Source organism: Ascidiella aspersa, chromosome 4 (assembly GCF_963924565.1).
Source record: "Ascidiella aspersa chromosome 4, kaAscAspe10.2, whole genome shotgun sequence".
NCBI lineage: Eukaryota > Metazoa > Chordata > Ascidiacea > Phlebobranchia > Ascidiidae > Ascidiella > Ascidiella aspersa.
The window spans coordinates 23,751,483-23,769,258 of NC_139450.1; the positions used below are offsets into that span (position 1 = coordinate 23,751,483).

At 38.7% G+C, this 17,776-nt stretch overlaps 25 non-coding genes and 70 pseudogenes across 25 annotated transcripts; all 95 read right to left on the reverse strand.

Annotated features, from left to right (window-relative positions):
- Positions 1 to 50: 50 nt before the first annotated feature.
- Positions 51 to 169, reverse strand: LOC146150598 (5S ribosomal RNA). The gene has a single exon (XR_014497959.1). It is a non-coding gene; the product is annotated as a 5S ribosomal RNA (ribosomal RNA).
- Positions 170 to 243: 74 nt separating this feature from the next.
- On the reverse strand, positions 244 to 362 carry LOC146150599 (5S ribosomal RNA; annotated as a pseudogene).
- A 65-nt stretch (positions 363 to 427) lies between these two features.
- Positions 428 to 536, reverse strand: LOC146150600 (5S ribosomal RNA; annotated as a pseudogene).
- Positions 537 to 610: 74 nt separating this feature from the next.
- Positions 611 to 729, reverse strand: LOC146150601 (5S ribosomal RNA; annotated as a pseudogene).
- Positions 730 to 793: 64 nt separating this feature from the next.
- Positions 794 to 912, reverse strand: LOC146150602 (5S ribosomal RNA). The gene has a single exon (XR_014496402.1). It is a non-coding gene; the product is annotated as a 5S ribosomal RNA (ribosomal RNA).
- A 64-nt stretch (positions 913 to 976) lies between these two features.
- Positions 977 to 1,095, reverse strand: LOC146150603 (5S ribosomal RNA). The gene has a single exon (XR_014497648.1). It is a non-coding gene; the product is annotated as a 5S ribosomal RNA (ribosomal RNA).
- Positions 1,096 to 1,159: 64 nt separating this feature from the next.
- On the reverse strand, positions 1,160 to 1,278 carry LOC146150604 (5S ribosomal RNA). The gene has a single exon (XR_014498392.1). It is a non-coding gene; the product is annotated as a 5S ribosomal RNA (ribosomal RNA).
- A 64-nt stretch (positions 1,279 to 1,342) lies between these two features.
- Positions 1,343 to 1,461, reverse strand: LOC146150605 (5S ribosomal RNA). Its single transcript, XR_014497026.1, has one exon. It is a non-coding gene; the product is annotated as a 5S ribosomal RNA (ribosomal RNA).
- A 64-nt stretch (positions 1,462 to 1,525) lies between these two features.
- Positions 1,526 to 1,644, reverse strand: LOC146150606 (5S ribosomal RNA). Its single transcript, XR_014497734.1, has one exon. It is a non-coding gene; the product is annotated as a 5S ribosomal RNA (ribosomal RNA).
- A 64-nt stretch (positions 1,645 to 1,708) lies between these two features.
- Positions 1,709 to 1,827, reverse strand: LOC146150607 (5S ribosomal RNA). The gene has a single exon (XR_014497237.1). It is a non-coding gene; the product is annotated as a 5S ribosomal RNA (ribosomal RNA).
- Positions 1,828 to 1,891: 64 nt separating this feature from the next.
- LOC146150608 (5S ribosomal RNA) lies at positions 1,892 to 2,010 on the reverse strand. Its single transcript, XR_014497038.1, has one exon. It is a non-coding gene; the product is annotated as a 5S ribosomal RNA (ribosomal RNA).
- A 64-nt stretch (positions 2,011 to 2,074) lies between these two features.
- On the reverse strand, positions 2,075 to 2,193 carry LOC146150609 (5S ribosomal RNA; annotated as a pseudogene).
- A 64-nt stretch (positions 2,194 to 2,257) lies between these two features.
- On the reverse strand, positions 2,258 to 2,376 carry LOC146150610 (5S ribosomal RNA). The gene has a single exon (XR_014496132.1). It is a non-coding gene; the product is annotated as a 5S ribosomal RNA (ribosomal RNA).
- A 74-nt stretch (positions 2,377 to 2,450) lies between these two features.
- LOC146150611 (5S ribosomal RNA) lies at positions 2,451 to 2,569 on the reverse strand (annotated as a pseudogene).
- A 64-nt stretch (positions 2,570 to 2,633) lies between these two features.
- Positions 2,634 to 2,752, reverse strand: LOC146150612 (5S ribosomal RNA; annotated as a pseudogene).
- Positions 2,753 to 2,817: 65 nt separating this feature from the next.
- LOC146150613 (5S ribosomal RNA) lies at positions 2,818 to 2,936 on the reverse strand (annotated as a pseudogene).
- A 74-nt stretch (positions 2,937 to 3,010) lies between these two features.
- On the reverse strand, positions 3,011 to 3,129 carry LOC146150614 (5S ribosomal RNA; annotated as a pseudogene).
- A 65-nt stretch (positions 3,130 to 3,194) lies between these two features.
- LOC146150615 (5S ribosomal RNA) lies at positions 3,195 to 3,312 on the reverse strand (annotated as a pseudogene).
- Positions 3,313 to 3,386: 74 nt separating this feature from the next.
- Positions 3,387 to 3,505, reverse strand: LOC146150616 (5S ribosomal RNA; annotated as a pseudogene).
- A 65-nt stretch (positions 3,506 to 3,570) lies between these two features.
- LOC146150617 (5S ribosomal RNA) lies at positions 3,571 to 3,689 on the reverse strand. The gene has a single exon (XR_014498399.1). It is a non-coding gene; the product is annotated as a 5S ribosomal RNA (ribosomal RNA).
- A 74-nt stretch (positions 3,690 to 3,763) lies between these two features.
- Positions 3,764 to 3,882, reverse strand: LOC146150618 (5S ribosomal RNA; annotated as a pseudogene).
- Positions 3,883 to 3,956: 74 nt separating this feature from the next.
- LOC146150619 (5S ribosomal RNA) lies at positions 3,957 to 4,074 on the reverse strand (annotated as a pseudogene).
- A 63-nt stretch (positions 4,075 to 4,137) lies between these two features.
- Positions 4,138 to 4,256, reverse strand: LOC146150620 (5S ribosomal RNA; annotated as a pseudogene).
- A 64-nt stretch (positions 4,257 to 4,320) lies between these two features.
- Positions 4,321 to 4,439, reverse strand: LOC146150621 (5S ribosomal RNA; annotated as a pseudogene).
- Positions 4,440 to 4,503: 64 nt separating this feature from the next.
- On the reverse strand, positions 4,504 to 4,622 carry LOC146150622 (5S ribosomal RNA; annotated as a pseudogene).
- A 73-nt stretch (positions 4,623 to 4,695) lies between these two features.
- LOC146150623 (5S ribosomal RNA) lies at positions 4,696 to 4,814 on the reverse strand (annotated as a pseudogene).
- Positions 4,815 to 4,878: 64 nt separating this feature from the next.
- On the reverse strand, positions 4,879 to 4,997 carry LOC146150624 (5S ribosomal RNA). The gene has a single exon (XR_014497428.1). It is a non-coding gene; the product is annotated as a 5S ribosomal RNA (ribosomal RNA).
- A 64-nt stretch (positions 4,998 to 5,061) lies between these two features.
- On the reverse strand, positions 5,062 to 5,180 carry LOC146150625 (5S ribosomal RNA; annotated as a pseudogene).
- A 74-nt stretch (positions 5,181 to 5,254) lies between these two features.
- Positions 5,255 to 5,373, reverse strand: LOC146150626 (5S ribosomal RNA; annotated as a pseudogene).
- Positions 5,374 to 5,437: 64 nt separating this feature from the next.
- On the reverse strand, positions 5,438 to 5,556 carry LOC146150627 (5S ribosomal RNA; annotated as a pseudogene).
- A 64-nt stretch (positions 5,557 to 5,620) lies between these two features.
- On the reverse strand, positions 5,621 to 5,739 carry LOC146150628 (5S ribosomal RNA). Its single transcript, XR_014498125.1, has one exon. It is a non-coding gene; the product is annotated as a 5S ribosomal RNA (ribosomal RNA).
- Positions 5,740 to 5,804: 65 nt separating this feature from the next.
- Positions 5,805 to 5,923, reverse strand: LOC146150629 (5S ribosomal RNA). Its single transcript, XR_014495735.1, has one exon. It is a non-coding gene; the product is annotated as a 5S ribosomal RNA (ribosomal RNA).
- Positions 5,924 to 5,987: 64 nt separating this feature from the next.
- On the reverse strand, positions 5,988 to 6,106 carry LOC146150630 (5S ribosomal RNA; annotated as a pseudogene).
- Positions 6,107 to 6,170: 64 nt separating this feature from the next.
- LOC146150631 (5S ribosomal RNA) lies at positions 6,171 to 6,289 on the reverse strand (annotated as a pseudogene).
- A 64-nt stretch (positions 6,290 to 6,353) lies between these two features.
- On the reverse strand, positions 6,354 to 6,472 carry LOC146150632 (5S ribosomal RNA; annotated as a pseudogene).
- A 74-nt stretch (positions 6,473 to 6,546) lies between these two features.
- Positions 6,547 to 6,665, reverse strand: LOC146150633 (5S ribosomal RNA; annotated as a pseudogene).
- Positions 6,666 to 6,729: 64 nt separating this feature from the next.
- LOC146150634 (5S ribosomal RNA) lies at positions 6,730 to 6,848 on the reverse strand. Its single transcript, XR_014497234.1, has one exon. It is a non-coding gene; the product is annotated as a 5S ribosomal RNA (ribosomal RNA).
- A 64-nt stretch (positions 6,849 to 6,912) lies between these two features.
- Positions 6,913 to 7,031, reverse strand: LOC146150635 (5S ribosomal RNA; annotated as a pseudogene).
- A 64-nt stretch (positions 7,032 to 7,095) lies between these two features.
- On the reverse strand, positions 7,096 to 7,214 carry LOC146150636 (5S ribosomal RNA). Its single transcript, XR_014497795.1, has one exon. It is a non-coding gene; the product is annotated as a 5S ribosomal RNA (ribosomal RNA).
- A 65-nt stretch (positions 7,215 to 7,279) lies between these two features.
- Positions 7,280 to 7,398, reverse strand: LOC146150637 (5S ribosomal RNA; annotated as a pseudogene).
- A 74-nt stretch (positions 7,399 to 7,472) lies between these two features.
- LOC146150638 (5S ribosomal RNA) lies at positions 7,473 to 7,591 on the reverse strand (annotated as a pseudogene).
- Positions 7,592 to 7,664: 73 nt separating this feature from the next.
- Positions 7,665 to 7,783, reverse strand: LOC146150639 (5S ribosomal RNA; annotated as a pseudogene).
- A 65-nt stretch (positions 7,784 to 7,848) lies between these two features.
- On the reverse strand, positions 7,849 to 7,967 carry LOC146150640 (5S ribosomal RNA; annotated as a pseudogene).
- A 73-nt stretch (positions 7,968 to 8,040) lies between these two features.
- On the reverse strand, positions 8,041 to 8,159 carry LOC146150641 (5S ribosomal RNA; annotated as a pseudogene).
- Positions 8,160 to 8,223: 64 nt separating this feature from the next.
- LOC146150642 (5S ribosomal RNA) lies at positions 8,224 to 8,342 on the reverse strand (annotated as a pseudogene).
- Positions 8,343 to 8,416: 74 nt separating this feature from the next.
- On the reverse strand, positions 8,417 to 8,535 carry LOC146150643 (5S ribosomal RNA; annotated as a pseudogene).
- A 74-nt stretch (positions 8,536 to 8,609) lies between these two features.
- On the reverse strand, positions 8,610 to 8,728 carry LOC146150644 (5S ribosomal RNA; annotated as a pseudogene).
- A 64-nt stretch (positions 8,729 to 8,792) lies between these two features.
- LOC146150645 (5S ribosomal RNA) lies at positions 8,793 to 8,911 on the reverse strand. The gene has a single exon (XR_014497796.1). It is a non-coding gene; the product is annotated as a 5S ribosomal RNA (ribosomal RNA).
- Positions 8,912 to 8,976: 65 nt separating this feature from the next.
- Positions 8,977 to 9,095, reverse strand: LOC146150646 (5S ribosomal RNA; annotated as a pseudogene).
- Positions 9,096 to 9,169: 74 nt separating this feature from the next.
- LOC146150647 (5S ribosomal RNA) lies at positions 9,170 to 9,288 on the reverse strand (annotated as a pseudogene).
- Positions 9,289 to 9,361: 73 nt separating this feature from the next.
- Positions 9,362 to 9,480, reverse strand: LOC146150648 (5S ribosomal RNA; annotated as a pseudogene).
- Positions 9,481 to 9,545: 65 nt separating this feature from the next.
- On the reverse strand, positions 9,546 to 9,664 carry LOC146150649 (5S ribosomal RNA; annotated as a pseudogene).
- A 73-nt stretch (positions 9,665 to 9,737) lies between these two features.
- LOC146150650 (5S ribosomal RNA) lies at positions 9,738 to 9,856 on the reverse strand (annotated as a pseudogene).
- Positions 9,857 to 9,920: 64 nt separating this feature from the next.
- On the reverse strand, positions 9,921 to 10,039 carry LOC146150651 (5S ribosomal RNA; annotated as a pseudogene).
- Positions 10,040 to 10,113: 74 nt separating this feature from the next.
- LOC146150652 (5S ribosomal RNA) lies at positions 10,114 to 10,232 on the reverse strand (annotated as a pseudogene).
- Positions 10,233 to 10,306: 74 nt separating this feature from the next.
- LOC146150653 (5S ribosomal RNA) lies at positions 10,307 to 10,425 on the reverse strand (annotated as a pseudogene).
- A 64-nt stretch (positions 10,426 to 10,489) lies between these two features.
- Positions 10,490 to 10,608, reverse strand: LOC146150654 (5S ribosomal RNA; annotated as a pseudogene).
- A 73-nt stretch (positions 10,609 to 10,681) lies between these two features.
- LOC146150655 (5S ribosomal RNA) lies at positions 10,682 to 10,800 on the reverse strand (annotated as a pseudogene).
- Positions 10,801 to 10,864: 64 nt separating this feature from the next.
- LOC146150656 (5S ribosomal RNA) lies at positions 10,865 to 10,983 on the reverse strand (annotated as a pseudogene).
- A 74-nt stretch (positions 10,984 to 11,057) lies between these two features.
- LOC146150657 (5S ribosomal RNA) lies at positions 11,058 to 11,176 on the reverse strand (annotated as a pseudogene).
- Positions 11,177 to 11,250: 74 nt separating this feature from the next.
- On the reverse strand, positions 11,251 to 11,369 carry LOC146150658 (5S ribosomal RNA; annotated as a pseudogene).
- A 63-nt stretch (positions 11,370 to 11,432) lies between these two features.
- On the reverse strand, positions 11,433 to 11,551 carry LOC146150659 (5S ribosomal RNA; annotated as a pseudogene).
- A 73-nt stretch (positions 11,552 to 11,624) lies between these two features.
- LOC146150660 (5S ribosomal RNA) lies at positions 11,625 to 11,743 on the reverse strand (annotated as a pseudogene).
- A 65-nt stretch (positions 11,744 to 11,808) lies between these two features.
- Positions 11,809 to 11,927, reverse strand: LOC146150661 (5S ribosomal RNA). The gene has a single exon (XR_014497049.1). It is a non-coding gene; the product is annotated as a 5S ribosomal RNA (ribosomal RNA).
- A 64-nt stretch (positions 11,928 to 11,991) lies between these two features.
- Positions 11,992 to 12,110, reverse strand: LOC146150662 (5S ribosomal RNA). Its single transcript, XR_014495503.1, has one exon. It is a non-coding gene; the product is annotated as a 5S ribosomal RNA (ribosomal RNA).
- Positions 12,111 to 12,173: 63 nt separating this feature from the next.
- LOC146150663 (5S ribosomal RNA) lies at positions 12,174 to 12,292 on the reverse strand. The gene has a single exon (XR_014496475.1). It is a non-coding gene; the product is annotated as a 5S ribosomal RNA (ribosomal RNA).
- A 64-nt stretch (positions 12,293 to 12,356) lies between these two features.
- LOC146150664 (5S ribosomal RNA) lies at positions 12,357 to 12,475 on the reverse strand. The gene has a single exon (XR_014495862.1). It is a non-coding gene; the product is annotated as a 5S ribosomal RNA (ribosomal RNA).
- A 74-nt stretch (positions 12,476 to 12,549) lies between these two features.
- Positions 12,550 to 12,668, reverse strand: LOC146150665 (5S ribosomal RNA; annotated as a pseudogene).
- Positions 12,669 to 12,742: 74 nt separating this feature from the next.
- On the reverse strand, positions 12,743 to 12,861 carry LOC146150666 (5S ribosomal RNA; annotated as a pseudogene).
- Positions 12,862 to 12,925: 64 nt separating this feature from the next.
- On the reverse strand, positions 12,926 to 13,044 carry LOC146150667 (5S ribosomal RNA; annotated as a pseudogene).
- Positions 13,045 to 13,117: 73 nt separating this feature from the next.
- LOC146150668 (5S ribosomal RNA) lies at positions 13,118 to 13,236 on the reverse strand (annotated as a pseudogene).
- Positions 13,237 to 13,301: 65 nt separating this feature from the next.
- LOC146150669 (5S ribosomal RNA) lies at positions 13,302 to 13,420 on the reverse strand (annotated as a pseudogene).
- A 74-nt stretch (positions 13,421 to 13,494) lies between these two features.
- LOC146150670 (5S ribosomal RNA) lies at positions 13,495 to 13,613 on the reverse strand (annotated as a pseudogene).
- A 73-nt stretch (positions 13,614 to 13,686) lies between these two features.
- LOC146150671 (5S ribosomal RNA) lies at positions 13,687 to 13,805 on the reverse strand (annotated as a pseudogene).
- Positions 13,806 to 13,870: 65 nt separating this feature from the next.
- LOC146150672 (5S ribosomal RNA) lies at positions 13,871 to 13,989 on the reverse strand (annotated as a pseudogene).
- A 73-nt stretch (positions 13,990 to 14,062) lies between these two features.
- On the reverse strand, positions 14,063 to 14,181 carry LOC146150673 (5S ribosomal RNA; annotated as a pseudogene).
- A 64-nt stretch (positions 14,182 to 14,245) lies between these two features.
- LOC146150674 (5S ribosomal RNA) lies at positions 14,246 to 14,364 on the reverse strand (annotated as a pseudogene).
- A 74-nt stretch (positions 14,365 to 14,438) lies between these two features.
- On the reverse strand, positions 14,439 to 14,557 carry LOC146150675 (5S ribosomal RNA; annotated as a pseudogene).
- Positions 14,558 to 14,631: 74 nt separating this feature from the next.
- Positions 14,632 to 14,750, reverse strand: LOC146150676 (5S ribosomal RNA; annotated as a pseudogene).
- A 64-nt stretch (positions 14,751 to 14,814) lies between these two features.
- On the reverse strand, positions 14,815 to 14,933 carry LOC146150677 (5S ribosomal RNA; annotated as a pseudogene).
- Positions 14,934 to 15,006: 73 nt separating this feature from the next.
- Positions 15,007 to 15,125, reverse strand: LOC146150678 (5S ribosomal RNA; annotated as a pseudogene).
- Positions 15,126 to 15,189: 64 nt separating this feature from the next.
- Positions 15,190 to 15,308, reverse strand: LOC146150679 (5S ribosomal RNA; annotated as a pseudogene).
- Positions 15,309 to 15,382: 74 nt separating this feature from the next.
- Positions 15,383 to 15,501, reverse strand: LOC146150680 (5S ribosomal RNA; annotated as a pseudogene).
- A 74-nt stretch (positions 15,502 to 15,575) lies between these two features.
- LOC146150681 (5S ribosomal RNA) lies at positions 15,576 to 15,694 on the reverse strand (annotated as a pseudogene).
- A 64-nt stretch (positions 15,695 to 15,758) lies between these two features.
- LOC146150682 (5S ribosomal RNA) lies at positions 15,759 to 15,877 on the reverse strand (annotated as a pseudogene).
- Positions 15,878 to 15,950: 73 nt separating this feature from the next.
- On the reverse strand, positions 15,951 to 16,069 carry LOC146150683 (5S ribosomal RNA; annotated as a pseudogene).
- A 65-nt stretch (positions 16,070 to 16,134) lies between these two features.
- Positions 16,135 to 16,253, reverse strand: LOC146150684 (5S ribosomal RNA). The gene has a single exon (XR_014497060.1). It is a non-coding gene; the product is annotated as a 5S ribosomal RNA (ribosomal RNA).
- A 64-nt stretch (positions 16,254 to 16,317) lies between these two features.
- Positions 16,318 to 16,436, reverse strand: LOC146150685 (5S ribosomal RNA). The gene has a single exon (XR_014495505.1). It is a non-coding gene; the product is annotated as a 5S ribosomal RNA (ribosomal RNA).
- Positions 16,437 to 16,499: 63 nt separating this feature from the next.
- Positions 16,500 to 16,618, reverse strand: LOC146150686 (5S ribosomal RNA). Its single transcript, XR_014496477.1, has one exon. It is a non-coding gene; the product is annotated as a 5S ribosomal RNA (ribosomal RNA).
- Positions 16,619 to 16,682: 64 nt separating this feature from the next.
- Positions 16,683 to 16,801, reverse strand: LOC146150687 (5S ribosomal RNA). The gene has a single exon (XR_014495863.1). It is a non-coding gene; the product is annotated as a 5S ribosomal RNA (ribosomal RNA).
- Positions 16,802 to 16,875: 74 nt separating this feature from the next.
- On the reverse strand, positions 16,876 to 16,994 carry LOC146150688 (5S ribosomal RNA; annotated as a pseudogene).
- A 74-nt stretch (positions 16,995 to 17,068) lies between these two features.
- LOC146150689 (5S ribosomal RNA) lies at positions 17,069 to 17,187 on the reverse strand (annotated as a pseudogene).
- Positions 17,188 to 17,251: 64 nt separating this feature from the next.
- On the reverse strand, positions 17,252 to 17,370 carry LOC146150690 (5S ribosomal RNA; annotated as a pseudogene).
- Positions 17,371 to 17,443: 73 nt separating this feature from the next.
- On the reverse strand, positions 17,444 to 17,562 carry LOC146150691 (5S ribosomal RNA; annotated as a pseudogene).
- A 65-nt stretch (positions 17,563 to 17,627) lies between these two features.
- Positions 17,628 to 17,746, reverse strand: LOC146150692 (5S ribosomal RNA). The gene has a single exon (XR_014497071.1). It is a non-coding gene; the product is annotated as a 5S ribosomal RNA (ribosomal RNA).
- Positions 17,747 to 17,776: the final 30 nt, after the last annotated feature.

The window sequence follows — 17,776 nt, forward strand, 5'->3', positions numbered from 1 at the left end:
TTATTGGTCTAATCTATTTAAAACTGTAAAAACTTAAATAAATCATATTGTGCCTACGACAATTGGTATTCCTAGGCGGTCACCCATCCAAGTACTAACCAATCCCGACGTTGCTTAACTTCCAAGATCGGACGAGATCGGGTGCATTCAACCTGGAATGGTCGTAGACAGTATTGGTCAACATTTTTTGGTCCAAAATCTTTGAAAATGTTAACATTTAAATATATTTTAAAAATCATATTTTGCCTATGACAATTGGAATTCCTAGGCGGTCACCCATCCTAGTACCAACCAATCCCGACGTTGCTTAACTTCCGAGATCGGACGAGATCGGGTGCATTCAACCTGGTATGGTCGTAGTCAGTATTGCTCACCATTTTTTGGTCTAATCTATAAAAAAATGTAAAAACTTAAATAAATCATATTTAGCCTACGACAATTGGTATTCCTAGGTGGTCACCCATCCAAGTACTCACCAATCCCGACGTTGCTTAACTTCCGAGATCGGGTGCATTCAACCAGGTATGGTCGTAGAGAGTATTGGTCAACATTTTTTGGTCTAAAATCTTTGAAAATATAAAAATTTAAATAAATTTAAAAAATCATATTTTTCCTATTACAATTGGTATTCCTAGGCGGTCACCCATCCAAGTACCAACCAATCCCGACGTTGCTTAACTTCCGAGATCGGACGAGAACGGGTGCATTCAACCTGGTATGGTCGTAGTCAGTATTGGTCAACATTTATGGTCTAATCTATTTAAAAATGTAAAAACTTAAATAAATCATGTTTTGCCTACGACAATTGGTATTCCTAGGCGGTCACCCATCCAAGTACTAACCAATCCCGACGTTGCTTAACTTCCGAGATCGGACGAGATCGGGTGCATTCAACCTGGAATGGTCGTAGACAGTATTGGTCAACATTTATGGTCTAATCTATTCAAAAATGTAAAAACTTAAATAAATCATATTTTGCCTACTACAATTGGTATTCCTAGGCGGTCACCCATCCAAGTACTAACCAATCCCGACGTTGCTTAACTTCCGAGATCGGACGAGATCGGGTGCATTCAACCTGGTATGGTCGTAGACAGTATTGGTCAACATTTATGGTCTAATCTATTTAAAAATGTAAAAACTTAAATAAATCATATTGTGCCTACGACAAATGGTATTCCTAGGCGGTCACCCATCCAAGTACTAACTAATCCCGACGTTGCTTAACTTCCGAGATCGGACGAGATCGGGTGCATTCAACCTGGTATGGTCGTAGACAGTATTGGTCAACATTTATGGTCTAATCTATTTAAAAATGTAAAAACTTAAATAAATCATATTGTGCCTACGACAATTGGTATTCCTAGGCGGTCACCCATCCAAGTACTAACCAATCCCGACGTTGCTTAACTTCCGAGATCGGACGAGATCGGGTGCATTCAACCTGGTATGGTCGTAGACAGTATTGGTCAACATTTATGGTCTAATCTATTTGAAAATGTAAAAACTTAAATAAATCATATTGTGCCTAAGACAATTGGTATTCCTAGGCGGTCACCCATCCAAGTACTAACCAATCCCGACGTTGCTTAACTTCCGAGATCGGACGAGATCGGGTGCATTCAACCTGGTATGGTCGTAGACAGTATTGGTCAACATTTATGGTCTAATCTATTTAAAAATGTAAAAACTTAAATAAATCATATTGTGCCTACGACAATTGGTATTCCTAAGCGGTCACCCATCCAAGTACTAACTAATCCCGACGTTGCTTAACTTCCGAGATCGGACGAGATCGGGTGCATTCAACCTGGTATGGTCGTAGACAGTATTGGTCAACATTTATGGTCTAATCTATTTAAAAATGTAAAAACTTAAATAAATCATATTGTGCCTACGACAATTGGTATTCCTAGGCGGTCACCCATCCAAGTACTAACCAATCCCGACGTTGCTTAACTTCCGAGATCGGACGAGATCGGGTGCATTCAACCTGGTATGGTCGTAGACAGTATTGGTCAACATTTATGGTCTAATCTATTTGAAAATGTAAAAACTTAAATAAATCATATTGTGCCTAAGACAATTGGTATTCCTAGACGGTCACCCATCCAAGTACGAACCAATCCCGAAGTTGCTTAACATCCGAGATCGGGCGAGATCGGATGCATTCAACCTGGTATGGTTGTAAGCAGTATTTCTCAACATTTTATGTCTAATCTAATTAAAAAAGTAAAAACTTAAATAAATCATATTTTGCCTACGACAATTGGTATTCCTAGGCGGTCACCCATCCAACTACTAACCAATCCCGACGTTGCTTAACTTCCGAGATCGGACGAGATCGGGTGCATTCAACCTGGTATGGTCGTAGACAATATTGGTCAACATTTTTTGGTATGAATTCTATAAAAATGTAAACGATTAAACATATTTTAAAAATCATATTTTGCCTATGACAGTTGGAATTCCTAGGCGGTCACCCATCCAAGTACTAACCAATCCCGACGTTGCTTATCTTCCGAGATCGGACGACTTCGGGTGCATTCAACCTGGTATGGTGGTATGCAGTATTGCTCAACATTTTTTGGTCTAATCGATTAAAAATGTAAAAACTCATTTAAATCATATTTTGCCTACGACAATTGATATTCCTAGGCGGTCACCCATCCAAGAACCAACCAATCCCGACGTTGCTTAACTTCCGAGATCGGACGAGATCGGGTGCATTCAACCTGGCATGGTCGTAGCCAGTATTGGTCAACATTTTTTGGTCTAATCTATTTAAAAATGTAAAAACTTGAATAAATCATATTTTGCCTACGACAATTGGTATTCCTAGGCGGTCACCTATCCAAGTACCAACCAATCCCGACGTTGCTTAACTTCCGAGATAGGACGAGATCGGGTGCATTCAACCTGGTATGGTCGTAGACAGTATTGGTCAACATTTTTTGGTCTAAAATCTTTAAAAATGTTAACAATTAAATATATTTTAAAAATCATATTTTGCCTATGACAATTGGAATTCCTAGGCGGTCACCCATCCTAGTACCAACCAATCCCGACGTTGCTTAACTTCCGAGATCGGACGAGATCCGGTGCATTCAACCTGGTATGGTCGTATTCAGTATTGCTCACCATTTTTTGGTCTAGTCTATAAAAAAATGTAAAAAGTTAAATAAATCATATTTTGCCTACGACAATTGTATTCCTAGGCGGTCACCTATCCAAGTACCAACCAATCCCGACGTTGCTTAACTTCCGAGATAGGACGAGATCGGGTGCATTCAACCTGGTAGGGTCGTAGACAGTATTGGTCAACATTTTTTGGTCTAAAATCTTCAAAAATGTTAACAATTAAATATATTTTAAAAATCATATTTTGCCTATGACAATTGGAATTCCTAGGCGGTCACCCATCCTAGTACCAACCAATCCCGACGTTGCTTAACTTCCGAGATCGGACGAGATCCGGTGCATTCAACCTGGTATGGTCGTATTCAGTATTGCTCACCATTTTTTGGTCTAATCTATAAAAAAATGTAAAAAGTTAAATAAATCATATTTTGCCTACGACAATTGATATTCCTAGGCGATCACCCATCCAAGTACTCACCAATCCCGACGTTGCTTAACTTCCGAGATCGGACGAGATCGGGTGCATTCAACCTGGTATGGTCGTAGACAGTATTGGTCAACATTTTTTGGTCCAAAATCTTTGAAAATGTTGAAATTTAAATAAATTTTAAAAATCATATTTTTCCTATGACAATTGGTATTCCTAGGCGGTCACCCATCCAAGTACCAACCAATCCCGATGTTGCTTATCTTCCAAGATCGGACGAGATCAGGTGCATTCAACCTGGTATGGTCGTAGACAGTATTGGTCAACATTTTTTGGTCTAAAATCTTTAAAAATGTTAACATTTAAATATATATTAAAAATCATATTTTGCCTTGACAATTGGTATTCCTAGGCGGTCACCCATCCAAGTACCAACCAATCCCGACGTTGCTTAACTTCCGAGATCGGACGAGATCGGGTGCATTCAACCTGGTATGGTCGTAGTCAGTATTGCACAACATTTTTTGTCTAATCTATAAAAAATGTAAAAACTTAAATAAATCATATTTTGCCTACGACAATTGGTATTCCTAGGCGGTCACCCATCCAAGTACTCACCAATCCCGACGTTGCTTAACTTCCAAGATCGGACGAGATCGGGTGCATTCAACCTGGAATGGTCGTAGACAGTATTGGTCAACATTTTTTGGTCTAAAATCTTTGAAAATTTTAAAATTTAAAAAATCACATTTTTCCTATGACAATTGGTATTCCTAGGCGGTCACCCATCCAAGTACCAACCAATCCCGACGTTGCTTAACTTCCAAGATCGGTCGAGATCGGGTGCATTCAACCTGGTATGGTCGTAGTCAGTATTGGTCAACATTTATGGTCTAATCTATTTAAAAATGTAAAAACTTAAATAAATCATATATTGCCTACGACAATTGGTATTCCTAGGCGGTCACCCATCCAAGTACTAACCAATCACGACGTTGCTTAACTTCCGAGATCGGACGAGATCGGTTACATTCAACCTGGTATGGTCGTAGACAGTATTGATGAACATTTTTTGGTCTAAAATCTTTAAAAATGTTAACATTAAATATATTTTAAAAATCATATTTTGCCTATGACAATTGGTATTCCTAGGCGGTCACCCATCCAAGTACCAACCAATCCCGACGTTGCTTAACTTCCGAGATCGGACGAGATCGGGTGCATTCAACCTGGTATGGTAGTAGTCAGTATTGGTCAACATTTACTGTCTAATCTATTTAAAAATGTAAAAACTTAAATAAATCATATTGTGCCTACAACAATTGGTATTCCTAGGCGGTCACCCATCCAAGTACTAACCAATCCCGACGTTGCTTAACTTCCGAGATCGGACGAGATCGGGTGCATTTAACCTGGTATGGTCGTAGACAGTTTTGGTCAACATTTATGGTCTAATCTATTTAAAAATGTAAAAACTTAAATACATCATATTGTGCCTAAGACAATTGGTATTCCTAGGCGGTCACCCATCCAAGAACTCACCAAACCCGACGTTGCTTAACTTCCGAGATCGGACGAGATCGGGTGCATTCAACCTGGTATGGTCGTAGACAGTATTGGTCAACCTTTTTTGGTCTAAAATCTTTGAAAATGTTAAAATTTAAATAAATATTAAAAATCATATTTTTCCTATGACAATTGGTATTCCTAGGCGGTCATCCATCCAAGTACCAACCAATCCCGACGTTGCTTAACTTCCGAGATCGGACGAGATCGGGTGCATTCAACCTGGTATGGTCGTAGTCAGTATTGGTCAACATTTATGGTCTAATCTATTTAAAATTGTAAAAACTTAAATAAATCATATTGTGCCTACGACAATTGGTATTCCTAGGCGGTCACCCATCCAAGTACTAACCAATCCCGACGTTGCTTAACTTCCGAGATCGGACGAGATCTGGTGCATTCAAACTGGTATGGTCGTAGACAGTATTGGTCAACATTTATGGTCTAATCTATTTAAAAATGTAAAAACCTAAATAAATCATATTGTGCCTACGACAATTGGTGTTCCTAGGCGGTCACCCATCCAAGTACTAACCAATCCCGGCGTTGCTTAACTTCCGAGATCGGACGAGATCGGGTGCATTCAATCTGGTATGGTCGTAGCCAGTATTGGTCAACATTTTTTGGTCTAATCTATTTAAAAATGTAAAAACTTGAATAAATCATATTTTGCCTACGACAATTGGTATTCCTAGGCGGTCACCCATCCAAGTACTAACCAATCCCAACGTTGCTTAACTTCCGAGATCAGACGAGATCGGGTGCTTTCAACCTGGTATGGTCGTAGTCAGTATTGCACAACATTTTTTGGTCTAATCTATAAAAAATGTAAAAACTTAAATAAATCATATTTTGCCTACGACAATTGGTATTCCTAGGCGGTCACCCATCCAAGTACTCACCAATCCCGACGTTGCTTAACTTCCGAGATCGGACGAGATTGGGTGCATTCAACCTGGAATGGTCGTAGACAGTATTGGTCAATATTTTTTGGTCTAAAATCTTTGAAAATGTTAAAATTTAAAAAATCACATTTTTCCTATGACAATTGGTATTCCTAGGCGGTCACCCATCCAAGTACCAACCAATCCCGACGTTGCTTAACTTCCGAGATCGGACGAGATCGGGTGCATTCAACCTGGTATGGTCGTAGTCAGTATTGGTCAACATTTATGGTCTAATCTATTTAAAAATGTAAAAACTTAAATAAATCATATTTTGCCTACTACAATTGGTATTCCTAGGCGGTCACCCATCCAAGTACTCACCAATCCCGACGTTGCTTAACTTCCGAGATCGGACGAGATCGGGTGCATTCAACCTGGTATGGTCGTAGACAGTATTGGTCAACATTTTTTGGTCTAAAATATTTAAAAATGTTAACATTTAAATATATATTAAAAATCATATTTTGCCTATGACAATTGGTATTCCTAGGCGGTCACCCATCCAAGTACCAACCAATCCCGACGTTGCTTAACTTCCGAGATCGGACGAGATCGGGTGCATTCAACCTGGTATGGACGTAGTCAGTATTGCACAACATTTTTTGATCTAATCTATAAAAAATGTAAAAACTTAAATAAATCATATTTTGCCTACGACAATTGGTATTCCTAGGCGGTCACCCATCCAAGTACTCACCAATCCCGACGTTGCTTAACTTCCGAGATCGGACGAGATCGGGTGCATTCAACCTGGAATGGTCGTAGACAGTATTGGACAACATTTTTTGGTCTAAAATCTTTGAAAATGTTAAAATTTAAAAAATCACATTTTTCCTATGACAATTGGTATTCCTAGGCGGTCACCCATCCAAGAACCAACCAATCCCGACGTTGCTTAACTTCCGAGATCGGACGAGATCGGGTGCATTCAACCTGGTATGGTCGTAGTCAGTATTGGTCAACATTTATGGTCTAATCTATTTAAAAATGTAAAAACTTAAATAAATCATATTGTGCCTACGACAATTGGTATTCCTAGGCGGTCACCCATCCAAGAACTAACCAATCCCGACGTTGCTTAACTTCCGAGATCGGACGAGATCGGGTGCATTCAACCTGGTATGGTCGTAGTCAGTATTGCTCACCATTTTTTGGTCTAATCTATAAAAAAATGTAAAAACTTAAATAAATCATATTTTGCCTACGACAATTGGTATTCCTAGGCGGTCACCCATCCAAGTACTCACCAATCCGTACGTTGCTGAACTTCCGAGATCGGACGAGATCGGGTGCATTCAACCTGGTATGGTCGTAGACAGTATTGGTCAACATTTTTTGGACTAAAATCTTTGAAAATGTTGAAATTTAAATAAATTTTAAAAATCATATTTTTCCTATGACAATTGGTATTCCAAGGCGGTCACCCATCCAAGTACCAACCAATACCGACGTTGCTTATCTTCCAAGATCGGACGAGATCAGGTGCATTCAACCTGGTATGGTCGTAGACAGTATTAGTCAACATTTTTTGGTCTAAAATCTTTAAAAATGTTAACATTTAAATATATTTTAAAATCATATTTTGCCTATGACAATTGGAATTCGTAGGCGGTCAACCATCCAAGTACTAACCAATCCCGACGTTGCTTAACTTCCGAGATCGGACGAGATCGGGTGCATTGAACCTGGTATGGTCGTAGTCAGTATTGCTCAACATTTTTTGGTCTAATCTATAAAAAAATGTAAAAAATTAAATAAATCATATTTTGCCTACGACAATTGGTATTCCTAGGCGGTCACCCATCCAAGTACTCACCAATCCCGACGTTGCTTAACTTCCGAGATCGGATGAGATCGGGTGCATTCAACCTGGAATGGTCTTAGACAGTATTGGTCAACATTTTTTGGTCTAAAATCTTTGAAAATGTTAAAATTTAAATATATTTTAAAATCATATTTTGCCTATGACAATTGGAATTCGTAGGCGGTCAACCATCCAAGTACTAACCAAACCGGAGGTTGCTTAACTTCCGAGATCGGACGAGATCGGGTGCATTCAACCTGGTATGGTCGTAGACAGTATTGGTCAACATTTATGGTCTAATCTATTTAAAAATGTAAAAACTTAATTAAATCATATTTTGCCTACTACAATTGGTATTCCTAGGCGGTCACCCATCCAAGTACTCACCAATCCCGACGTTGCTTAACTTCCGAGATCGGACGAGATCGGGTGCATTCAACCTGGTATGGTCGTAGACAGTATTGGTCAACATTTTTTGGTCTAAAATCTTTGAAAATGTTGAAATTTAAATAAATTTTAAAAATCATATTTTTCCTATGACAATTGGTATTCCTAGGCGGTCACCCATCCAAGTACCAACCAATCCCGACGTTGCTTATCTTCCAAGATCGGACGAGATCAGGTGCATTCAACCTGGTATGGTCGTAGACAGTATTGGTCAACATTTTTTGGTCAAAAATCTTTAAAAATGTTAACATTTAAATATATATTAAAAATCATATTTTGCCTATGACAATTGGTATTCCTAGGCGGTCACCCATCCAAGAACCAACCAATCCCGACGTTGCTTAACTTCCGAGATCGGACGAGATCGGGTGCATTCAACCTGGTATGGTCGTAGTCAGTATTGGTCAACATTTATGGTCTAATCTATTTAAAAATGTAAAAACTTAAATAAATCATATTGTGCCTACGACAATTGGTATTCCTAGGCGGTCACCCATCCAAGAACTAACCAATCCCGACGTTGCTTAACTTCCGAGATCGGACGAGATCGGGTGCATTCAACCTGGTATGGTCGTAGTCAGTATTGCTCACCATTTTTTGGTCTAATCTATAAAAAAATGTAAAAACTTAAATAAATCATATTTTGCCTACGACAATTGGTATTCCTAGGCGGTCACCCATCCAAGTACTCACCAATCCGTACGTTGCTGAACTTCCGAGATCGGACGAGATCGGGTGCATTCAACCTGGTATGGTCGTAGACAGTATTGGTCAACATTTTTTGGACTAAAATCTTTGAAAATGTTGAAATTTAAATAAATTTTAAAAATCATATTTTTCCTATGACAATTGGTATTCCAAGGCGGTCACCCATCCAAGTACCAACCAATACCGACGTTGCTTATCTTCCAAGATCGGACGAGATCAGGTGCATTCAACCTGGTATGGTCGTAGACAGTATTAGTCAACATTTTTTGGTCTAAAATCTTTAAAAATGTTAACATTTAAATATATTTTAAAATCATATTTTGCCTATGACAATTGGAATTCGTAGGCGGTCAACCATCCAAGTACTAACCAATCCCAAAGTTGCTTAACTTCCGAGATCGGACGAGATCGGGTGCATTGAACCTGGTATGGTCGTAGTCAGTATTGCTCAACATTTTTTGGTCTAATCTATAAAAAAATGTAAAAAATTAAATAAATCATATTTTGCCTACGACAATTGGTATTCCTAGGCGGTCACCCATCCAAGTACTCACCAATCCCGACGTTGCTTAACTTCCGAGATCGGACGAGATCGGGTGCATTCAACCTGGAATGGTCTTAGACAGTATTGGTCAACATTTTTTGGTCTAAAATCTTTGAAAATGTTAAAATTTAAATATATTTTAAAATCATATTTTGCCTATGACAATTGGAATTCGTAGGCGGTCAACCATCCAAGTACTAACCAAACCGGAGGTTGCTTAACTTCCGAGATCGGACGAGATCGGGTGCATTCAACCTGGTATGGTCGTAGACAGTATTGGTCAACATTTATGGTCTAATCTATTTAAAAATGTAAAAACTTAATTAAATCATATTTTGCCTACTACAATTGGTATTCCTAGGCGGTCACCCATCCAAGTACTCACCAATCCCGACGTTGCTTAACTTCCGAGATCGGACGAGATCGGGTGCATTCAACCTGGTATGGTCGTAGACAGTATTGGTCAACATTTTTTGGTCTAAAATCTTTGAAAATGTTGAAATTTAAATAAATTTTAAAAATCATATTTTTCCTATGACAATTGGTATTCCTAGGCGGTCACCCATCCAAGTACCAACCAATCCCGACGTTGCTTATCTTCCAAGATCGGACGAGATCAGGTGCATTCAACCTGGTATGGTCGTAGACAGTATTGGTCAACATTTTTTGGTCTAAAATCTTTAAAAATGTTAACATTTAAATATATATTAAAAATCATATTTTGCCTATGACAATTGGTATTCCTAGGCGGTCACCCATCCAAGTACCAACCAATCCTGACGTTGCTTAACTTCCGAGATCGGACGAGATCGGGTGCATTCAACCTGGTATGGTCGTAGTCAGTATTGCACAACATTTTTTGGTCTAATCTATAAAAAATGTAAAAACTTAAATAAATCATATTTTGCCTACGACAATTGGTATTCCTAGGCGGTCACCCATCCAAGTACTCACCAATCCCGACGTTGCTTAACTTCCGAGATCGGACGAGATCGGGTGCATTCAACCTGGATTGGTCGTAGACAGTATTGGTCAACATTTTTTGGTCTAAAATCTTTGAAAATGTTAAAATTTAAATATATTTTAAAATCATATTTTGCCTATGACAATTGGAATTCGTAGGCGGTCAACCATCCAAGTACTAACCAATCCCGACGTTGCTTAACTTCCGAGATCGGACGAGATCGGGTGCATTCAACCTGGTATGGTCGTAGACAGTATTGGTCAACATTTATGGTCTAATCTATTTAAAAATGTAAAAACTTAAATAAATCATATTTTGCCTACTACAATTGGTATTCCTAGGCGGTCACCCATCCAAGTACTCACCAATCCCGACGTTGCTTAACTTCCGAGATCGGACGAGATCGGGTGCATTCAACCTGGTATGGTCGTAGACAGTATTGGTCAACATTTTTTGGTCTAAAATCTTTGAAAATGTTGATATTTAAATAAATTTTAAAAATCATATTTTTCCTATGACAATTGGTATTCCTAGGCGGTCACCCATCCAAGTACCAACCAAGCCCGACGTTGCTTATCTTCCAAGATCGGACGAGATCAGGTGCATTCAACCTGGTATGGTCGTAGACAGTATTGGCCAACATTTTTTGGTCTAAAATCTTTAAAAATGTTAACATTTAAATATATATTAAAAATCATATTTTGCCTATGACAATTGGTTTTCCTAGGCGGTCACCCATCCAAGTACCAACCAATCCCGACGTTGCTTATCTTCCGAGATCGGACGAGATCGGGTGCATTCAACCTGGTATGGTCGTAGTCAGTATTGCACAACATTTTTTGGTCTAATCTTTAAAAAATGTAAAAACTTAAATAAATCAAATTTGTCTACGACAATTGGTATTCTTAGGCGGTCACCGATCCAATTACTCACCAATCCCGACGTTGCTTTACTTCCGAGATCGGACGAGATCGGGTGCATTCAACCTGGAATGGTCGTAGACAGTATTGGTCAACATTTTTTGGTCTAAAATCTTTGAAAATGTTAAAATTTAAATATATTTTAAAATCATATTTTGCCTATGACAATTGGAATTCGTAGGCGGTCAACCATCCAAGTACTAACCAATCCCGACGTTGCTTAACTTCCGAGATCGGACGAGATCGGGTGCATTCAACCTGGTATGGTCGTAGTCAGTATTGCTCAACATTTATTGGTCTAATCTATAAAAAAATGTAAAAAATTAAATAAATCATATTTTGCCTACGACAATTGGTATTCCTAGGCGGTCACCCATCCAAGTACTAACCAATCCCGACGTTGCTTAACTTCCGAGATCGGACGAGATCGGGTGCATTCAACCTGGTATGGTCGTAGACAGTATTGGTCAACATTTATGGTCTAATCTATTTAAAAATGTAAAAACTTAAATAAATCATATTGTGCCTACGACAATTGGTATTCCTAGGCGGTCACCCATCCAAGTACTAACCAATCCCGACGTTGCTTAACTTCCGAGATCGGACGAGATCGGGTGCATTCAACCTGGTATGGTCGTAAGCAGTTTTTCTCAACATTTTATGTCTAATCTAATTAAAAAATAAAAACTTAAATAAATCATATTTTGCCTACGACAATTGGTATTCCTAGGCGGTCACCCATCCAAGTACCAACCAATCCCGACGTTGCTTAACTTCCGAGATCGGACGAGATCGGGTGCATTCAACCTGGTATGGTCGTAAGCAGTTTTTCTCAACATTTTATGTCTAATCTAATTTAAAAAGTAAAAACTTAAATAAATCATATTTTGCCTACGACAATTGGTATTCCTAGGCGGTCACCCATCCAAGTACTCACCAATCCCGACGTTGCTTAACTTCCGAGATCGGACGAGATCGGGTGCATTCAACCTGGTATGGTCGTAGACAGTATTGGTCAACATTTTTTGGTCTAAAATCTTTGAAAATGTTGATATTTAAATAAATTTTAAAAATCATATTTTTCCTATGACAATTGGTATTCCTAGGCGGTCACCCATCCAAGTACCAACCAATCCCGACGTTGCTTATCTTCCAAGATCGGACGAGATCAGGTGCATTCAACCTGGTATGGTCGTAGACAGTATTGGCCAACATTTTTTGGTCTAAAATCTTTAAAAATGTTAACATTTAAATATATATTAAAAATCATATTTTGCCTATGACAATTGGTTTTCCTAGGCGGTCACCCATCCAAGTACCAACCAATCCCGACGTTGCTTATCTTCCGAGATCGGACGAGATCGGGTGCATTCAACCTGGTATGGTCGTAGTCAGTATTGCACAACATTTTTTGGTCTAATCTTTAAAAAATGTAAAAACTTAAATAAATCATATTTTGCCTACGACAATTGGTATTCTTAGGCGGTCACCGATCCAATTACTCACCAATCCCGATGTTGCTTTACTTCCGAGATCGGACGAGATCGGGTGCATTCAACCTGGAATGGTCGTAGACAGTATTGGTCAACATTTTTTGGTCTAAAATCTTTGAAAATGTTAAAATTTAAATATATTTTAAAATCATATTTTGCCTATGACAATTGGAATTCGTAGGCGGTCAACCATCCAAGTACTAACCAATCCCGACGTTGCTTAACTTCCGAGATCGGACGAGATCGGGTGCATTCAACCTGGTATGGTCGTAGTCAGTATTGCTCACCATTTTTTGGTCTAATCTATAAAAAAATGTAAAAACTTAAATAAATCATATTTTGCCTACGACAATTGGTATTCCTAGGCGGTCACCCATCCAAGTACTCACCAATCCGTACGTTGCTGAACTTCCGAGATCGGACGAGATCGGGTGCATTCAACCTGGTATGGTCGTAGACAGTATTGGTCAACATTTTTTGGACTAAAATCTTTGAAAATGTTGAAATTTAAATAAATTTTAAAAATCATATTTTTCCTATGACAATTGGTATTCCAAGGCGGTCACCCATCCAAGTACCAACCAATACCGACGTTGCTTATCTTCCAAGATCGGACGAGATCAGGTGCATTCAACCTGGTATGGTCGTAGACAGTATTAGTCAACATTTTTTGGTCTAAAATCTTTAAAAATGTTAACATTTAAATATATTTTAAAATCATATTTTGCCTATGACAATTGGAATTCGTAGGCGGTCAACCATCCAAGTACTAACCAATCCCGACGTTGCTTAACTTCCGAGATCGGACGAGATCGGGTGCATTGAACCTGGTATGGTCGTAGTCAGTATTGCTCAACATTTTTTGGTCTAATCTATAAAAAAATGTAAAAAATTAAATAAATCATATTTTGCCTACGACAATTGGTATTCCTAGGCGGTCACCCATCCAAGTACTCACCAATCCCGACGTTGCTTAACTTCCGAGATCGGACGAGATCGGGTGCATTCAACCTGGAATGGTCTTAGACAGTATTGGTCAACATTTTTTGGTCTAAAATCTTTGAAAATGTTAAAATTTAAATATATTTTAAAATCATATTTTGCCTATGACAATTGGAATTCGTAGGCGGTCAACCATCCAAGTACTAACCAAACCGGAGGTTGCTTAACTTCCGAGATCGGACGAGATCGGGTGCATTCAACCTGGTATGGTCGTAGACAGTATTGGTCAACATTTATGGTCTAATCTATTTAAAAATGTAAAAACTTAATTAAATCATATTTTGCCTACTACAATTGGTATTCCTAGGCGGTCACCCATCCAAGTACTCACCAATCCCGACGTTGCTTAACTTCCGAGATCGGACGAGATCGGGTGCATTCAACCTGGTATGGTCGTAGACAGTATTGGTCAACATTTTTTGGTCTAAAATCTTTGAAAATGTTGAAATTTAAATAAATTTTAAAAATCATATTTTTCCTATGACAATTGGTATTCCTAGGCGGTCACCCATCCAAGTACCAACCAATCCCGACGTTGCTTATCTTCCAAGATCGGACGAGATCAGGTGCATTCAACCTGGTATGGTCGTAGACAGTATTGGTCAACATTTTTTGGTCTAAAATCTTTAAAAATGTTAACATTTAAATATATATTAAAAATCATATTTTGCCTATGACAATTGGTATTCCTAGGCGGTCACCCATCCAAGTACCAACCAATCCTGACGTTGCTTAACTTCCGAGATCGGACGAGATCGGGTGCATTCAACCTGGTATGGTCGTAGTCAGTATTGCACAACATTTTTTGGTCTAATCTATAAAAAATGTAAAAACTTAAATAAATCATATTTTGCCTACGACAATTGGTATTCCTAGGCGGTCACCCATCCAAGTACTCACCAATCCCGACGTTGCTTAACTTCCGAGATCGGACGAGATCGGGTGCATTCAACCTGGATTGGTCGTAGACAGTATTGGTCAACATTTTTTGGTCTAAAATCTTTGAAAATGTTAAAATTTAAATATATTTTAAAATCATATTTTGCCTATGACAATTGGAATTCGTAGGCGGTCAACCATCCAAGTACTAACCAATCCCGACGTTGCTTAACTTCCGAGATCGGACGAGATCGGGTGCATTCAACCTGGTATGGTCGTAGACAGTATTGGTCAACATTTATGGTCTAATCTATTTAAAAATGTAAAAACTTAAATAAATCATATTTTGCCTACTACAATTGGTATTCCTAGGCGGTCACCCATCCAAGTACTCACCAATCCCGACGTTGCTTAACTTCCGAGATCGGACGAGATCGGGTGCATTCAACCTGGTATGGTCGTAGACAGTATTGGTCAACATTTTTTGGTCTAAAATCTTTGAAAATGTTGATATTTAAATAAATTTTAAAAATCATATTTTTCCTATGACAATTGGTATTCCTAGGCGGTCACCCATCCAAGTACCAACCAATCCCGACGTTGCTTATCTTCCAAGATCGGACGAGATCAGGTGCATTCAACCTGGTATGGTCGTAGACAGTATTGGCCAACATTTTTTGGTCTAAAATCTTTAAAAATGTTAACATTTAAATATATATTAAAAATCATATTTTGCCTATGACAATTGGTTTTCCTAGGCGGTCACCCATCCAAGTACCAACCAATCCCGACGTTGCTTATCTTCCGAGATCGGACGAGATCGGGTGCATTCAACCTGGTATGGTCGTAGTCAGTATTGCACAACATTTTTTGGTCTAATCTTTAAAAAATGTAAAAACTTAAATAAATCATATTTTGCCTACGACAATTGGTATTCTTAGGCGGTCACCGATCCAATTACTCACCAATCCCGACGTTGCTTTACTTCCGAGATCGGACGAGATCGGGTGCATTCAACCTGGAATGGTCGTAGACAGTATTGGTCAACATTTTTTGGTCTAAAATCTTTGAAAATGTTAAAATTTAAATATATTTTAAAATCATATTTTGCCTATGACAATTGGAATTCGTAGGCGGTCAACCATCCAAGTACTAACCAATCCCGACGTTGCTTAACTTCCGAGATCGGACGAGATCGGGTGCATTCAACCTGGTATGGTCGTAGTCAGTATTGCTCAACATTTATTGGTCTAATCTATAAAAAAATGTAAAAAATTAAATAAATCATATTTTGCCTACGACAATTGGTATTCCTAGGCGGTCACCCATCCAAGTACTAACCAATCCCGACGTTGCTTAACTTCCGAGATCGGACGAGATCGGGTGCATTCAACCTGGTATGGTCGTAGACAGTATTGGTCAACATTTATGGTCTAATCTATTTAAAAATGTAAAAACTTAAATAAATCATATTGTGCCTACGACAATTGGTATTCCTAGGCGGTCACCCATCCAAGTACTAACCAATCCCGACGTTGCTTAACTTCCGAGATCGGACGAGATCGGGTGCATTCAACCTGGTATGGTCGTAAGCAGTTTTTCTCAACATTTTATGTCTAATCTAATTAAAAAATAAAAACTTAAATAAATCATATTTTGCCTACGACAATTGGTATTCCTAGGCGGTCACCCATCCAAGTACCAACCAATCCCGACGTTGCTTAACTTCCGAGATCGGACGAGATCGGGTGCATTCAACCTGGTATGGTCGTAAGCAGTTTTTCTCAACATTTTATGTCTAATCTAATTTAAAAAGTAAAAACTTAAATAAATCATAATTTGCCTACGACAATTGGTATTCCTAGGCGGTCACCCATCCAAGTACTCACCAATCCCGACGTTGCTTAACTTCCGAGATCGGACGAGATCGGGTGCATTCAACCTGGTATGGTCGTAGACAGTATTGGTCAACATTTTTTGGTCTAAAATCTTTGAAAATGTTGATATTTAAATAAATTTTAAAAATCATATTTTTCCTATGACAATTGGTATTCCTAGGCGGTCACCCATCCAAGTACCAACCAATCCCGACGTTGCTTATCTTCCAAGATCGGACGAGATCAGGTGCATTCAACCTGGTATGGTCGTAGACAGTATTGGCCAACATTTTTTGGTCTAAAATCTTTAAAAATGTTAACATTTAAATATATATTAAAAATCATATTTTGCCTATGACAATTGGTTTTCCTAGGCGGTCACCCATCCAAGTACCAACCAATCCCGACGTTGCTTATCTTCCGAGATCGGACGAGATCGGGTGCATTCAACCTGGTATGGTCGTAGTCAGTATTGCACAACATTTTTTGGTCTAATCTTTAAAAAATGTAAAAACTTAAATAAATCATATTTTGCCTACGACAATTGGTATTCTTAGGCGGTCACCGATCCAATTACTCACCAATCCCGATGTTGCTTTACTTCCGAGATCGGACGAGATCGGGTGCATTCAACCTGGAATGGTCGTAGACAGTATTGGTCAACATTTTTTGGTCTAAAATCTTTGAAAATGTTAAAATTTAAATATATTTTAAAATCATATTTTGCCTATGACAATTGGAATTCGTAGGCGGTCAACCATCCAAGTACTAACCAATCCCGACGTTGCTTAACTTCCGAGATCGGACGAGATCGGGTGCATTCAACCTGGTATGGTCGTAGTCAGTATTGCTCAACATTTATTGGTCTAATCTATAAAAAAATGTAAAAAATTAAATAAATCATATTTTGCCTACGACAATTGGTATTCCTAGGCGGTCACCCATCCAAGTACTAACCAATCCCGACGTTGCTTAACTTCCGAGATCGGACGAGATCGGGTGCATTCAACCTGGTATGGTCGTAGACAGTATTGGTCAACATTTATGGTCTAATCTA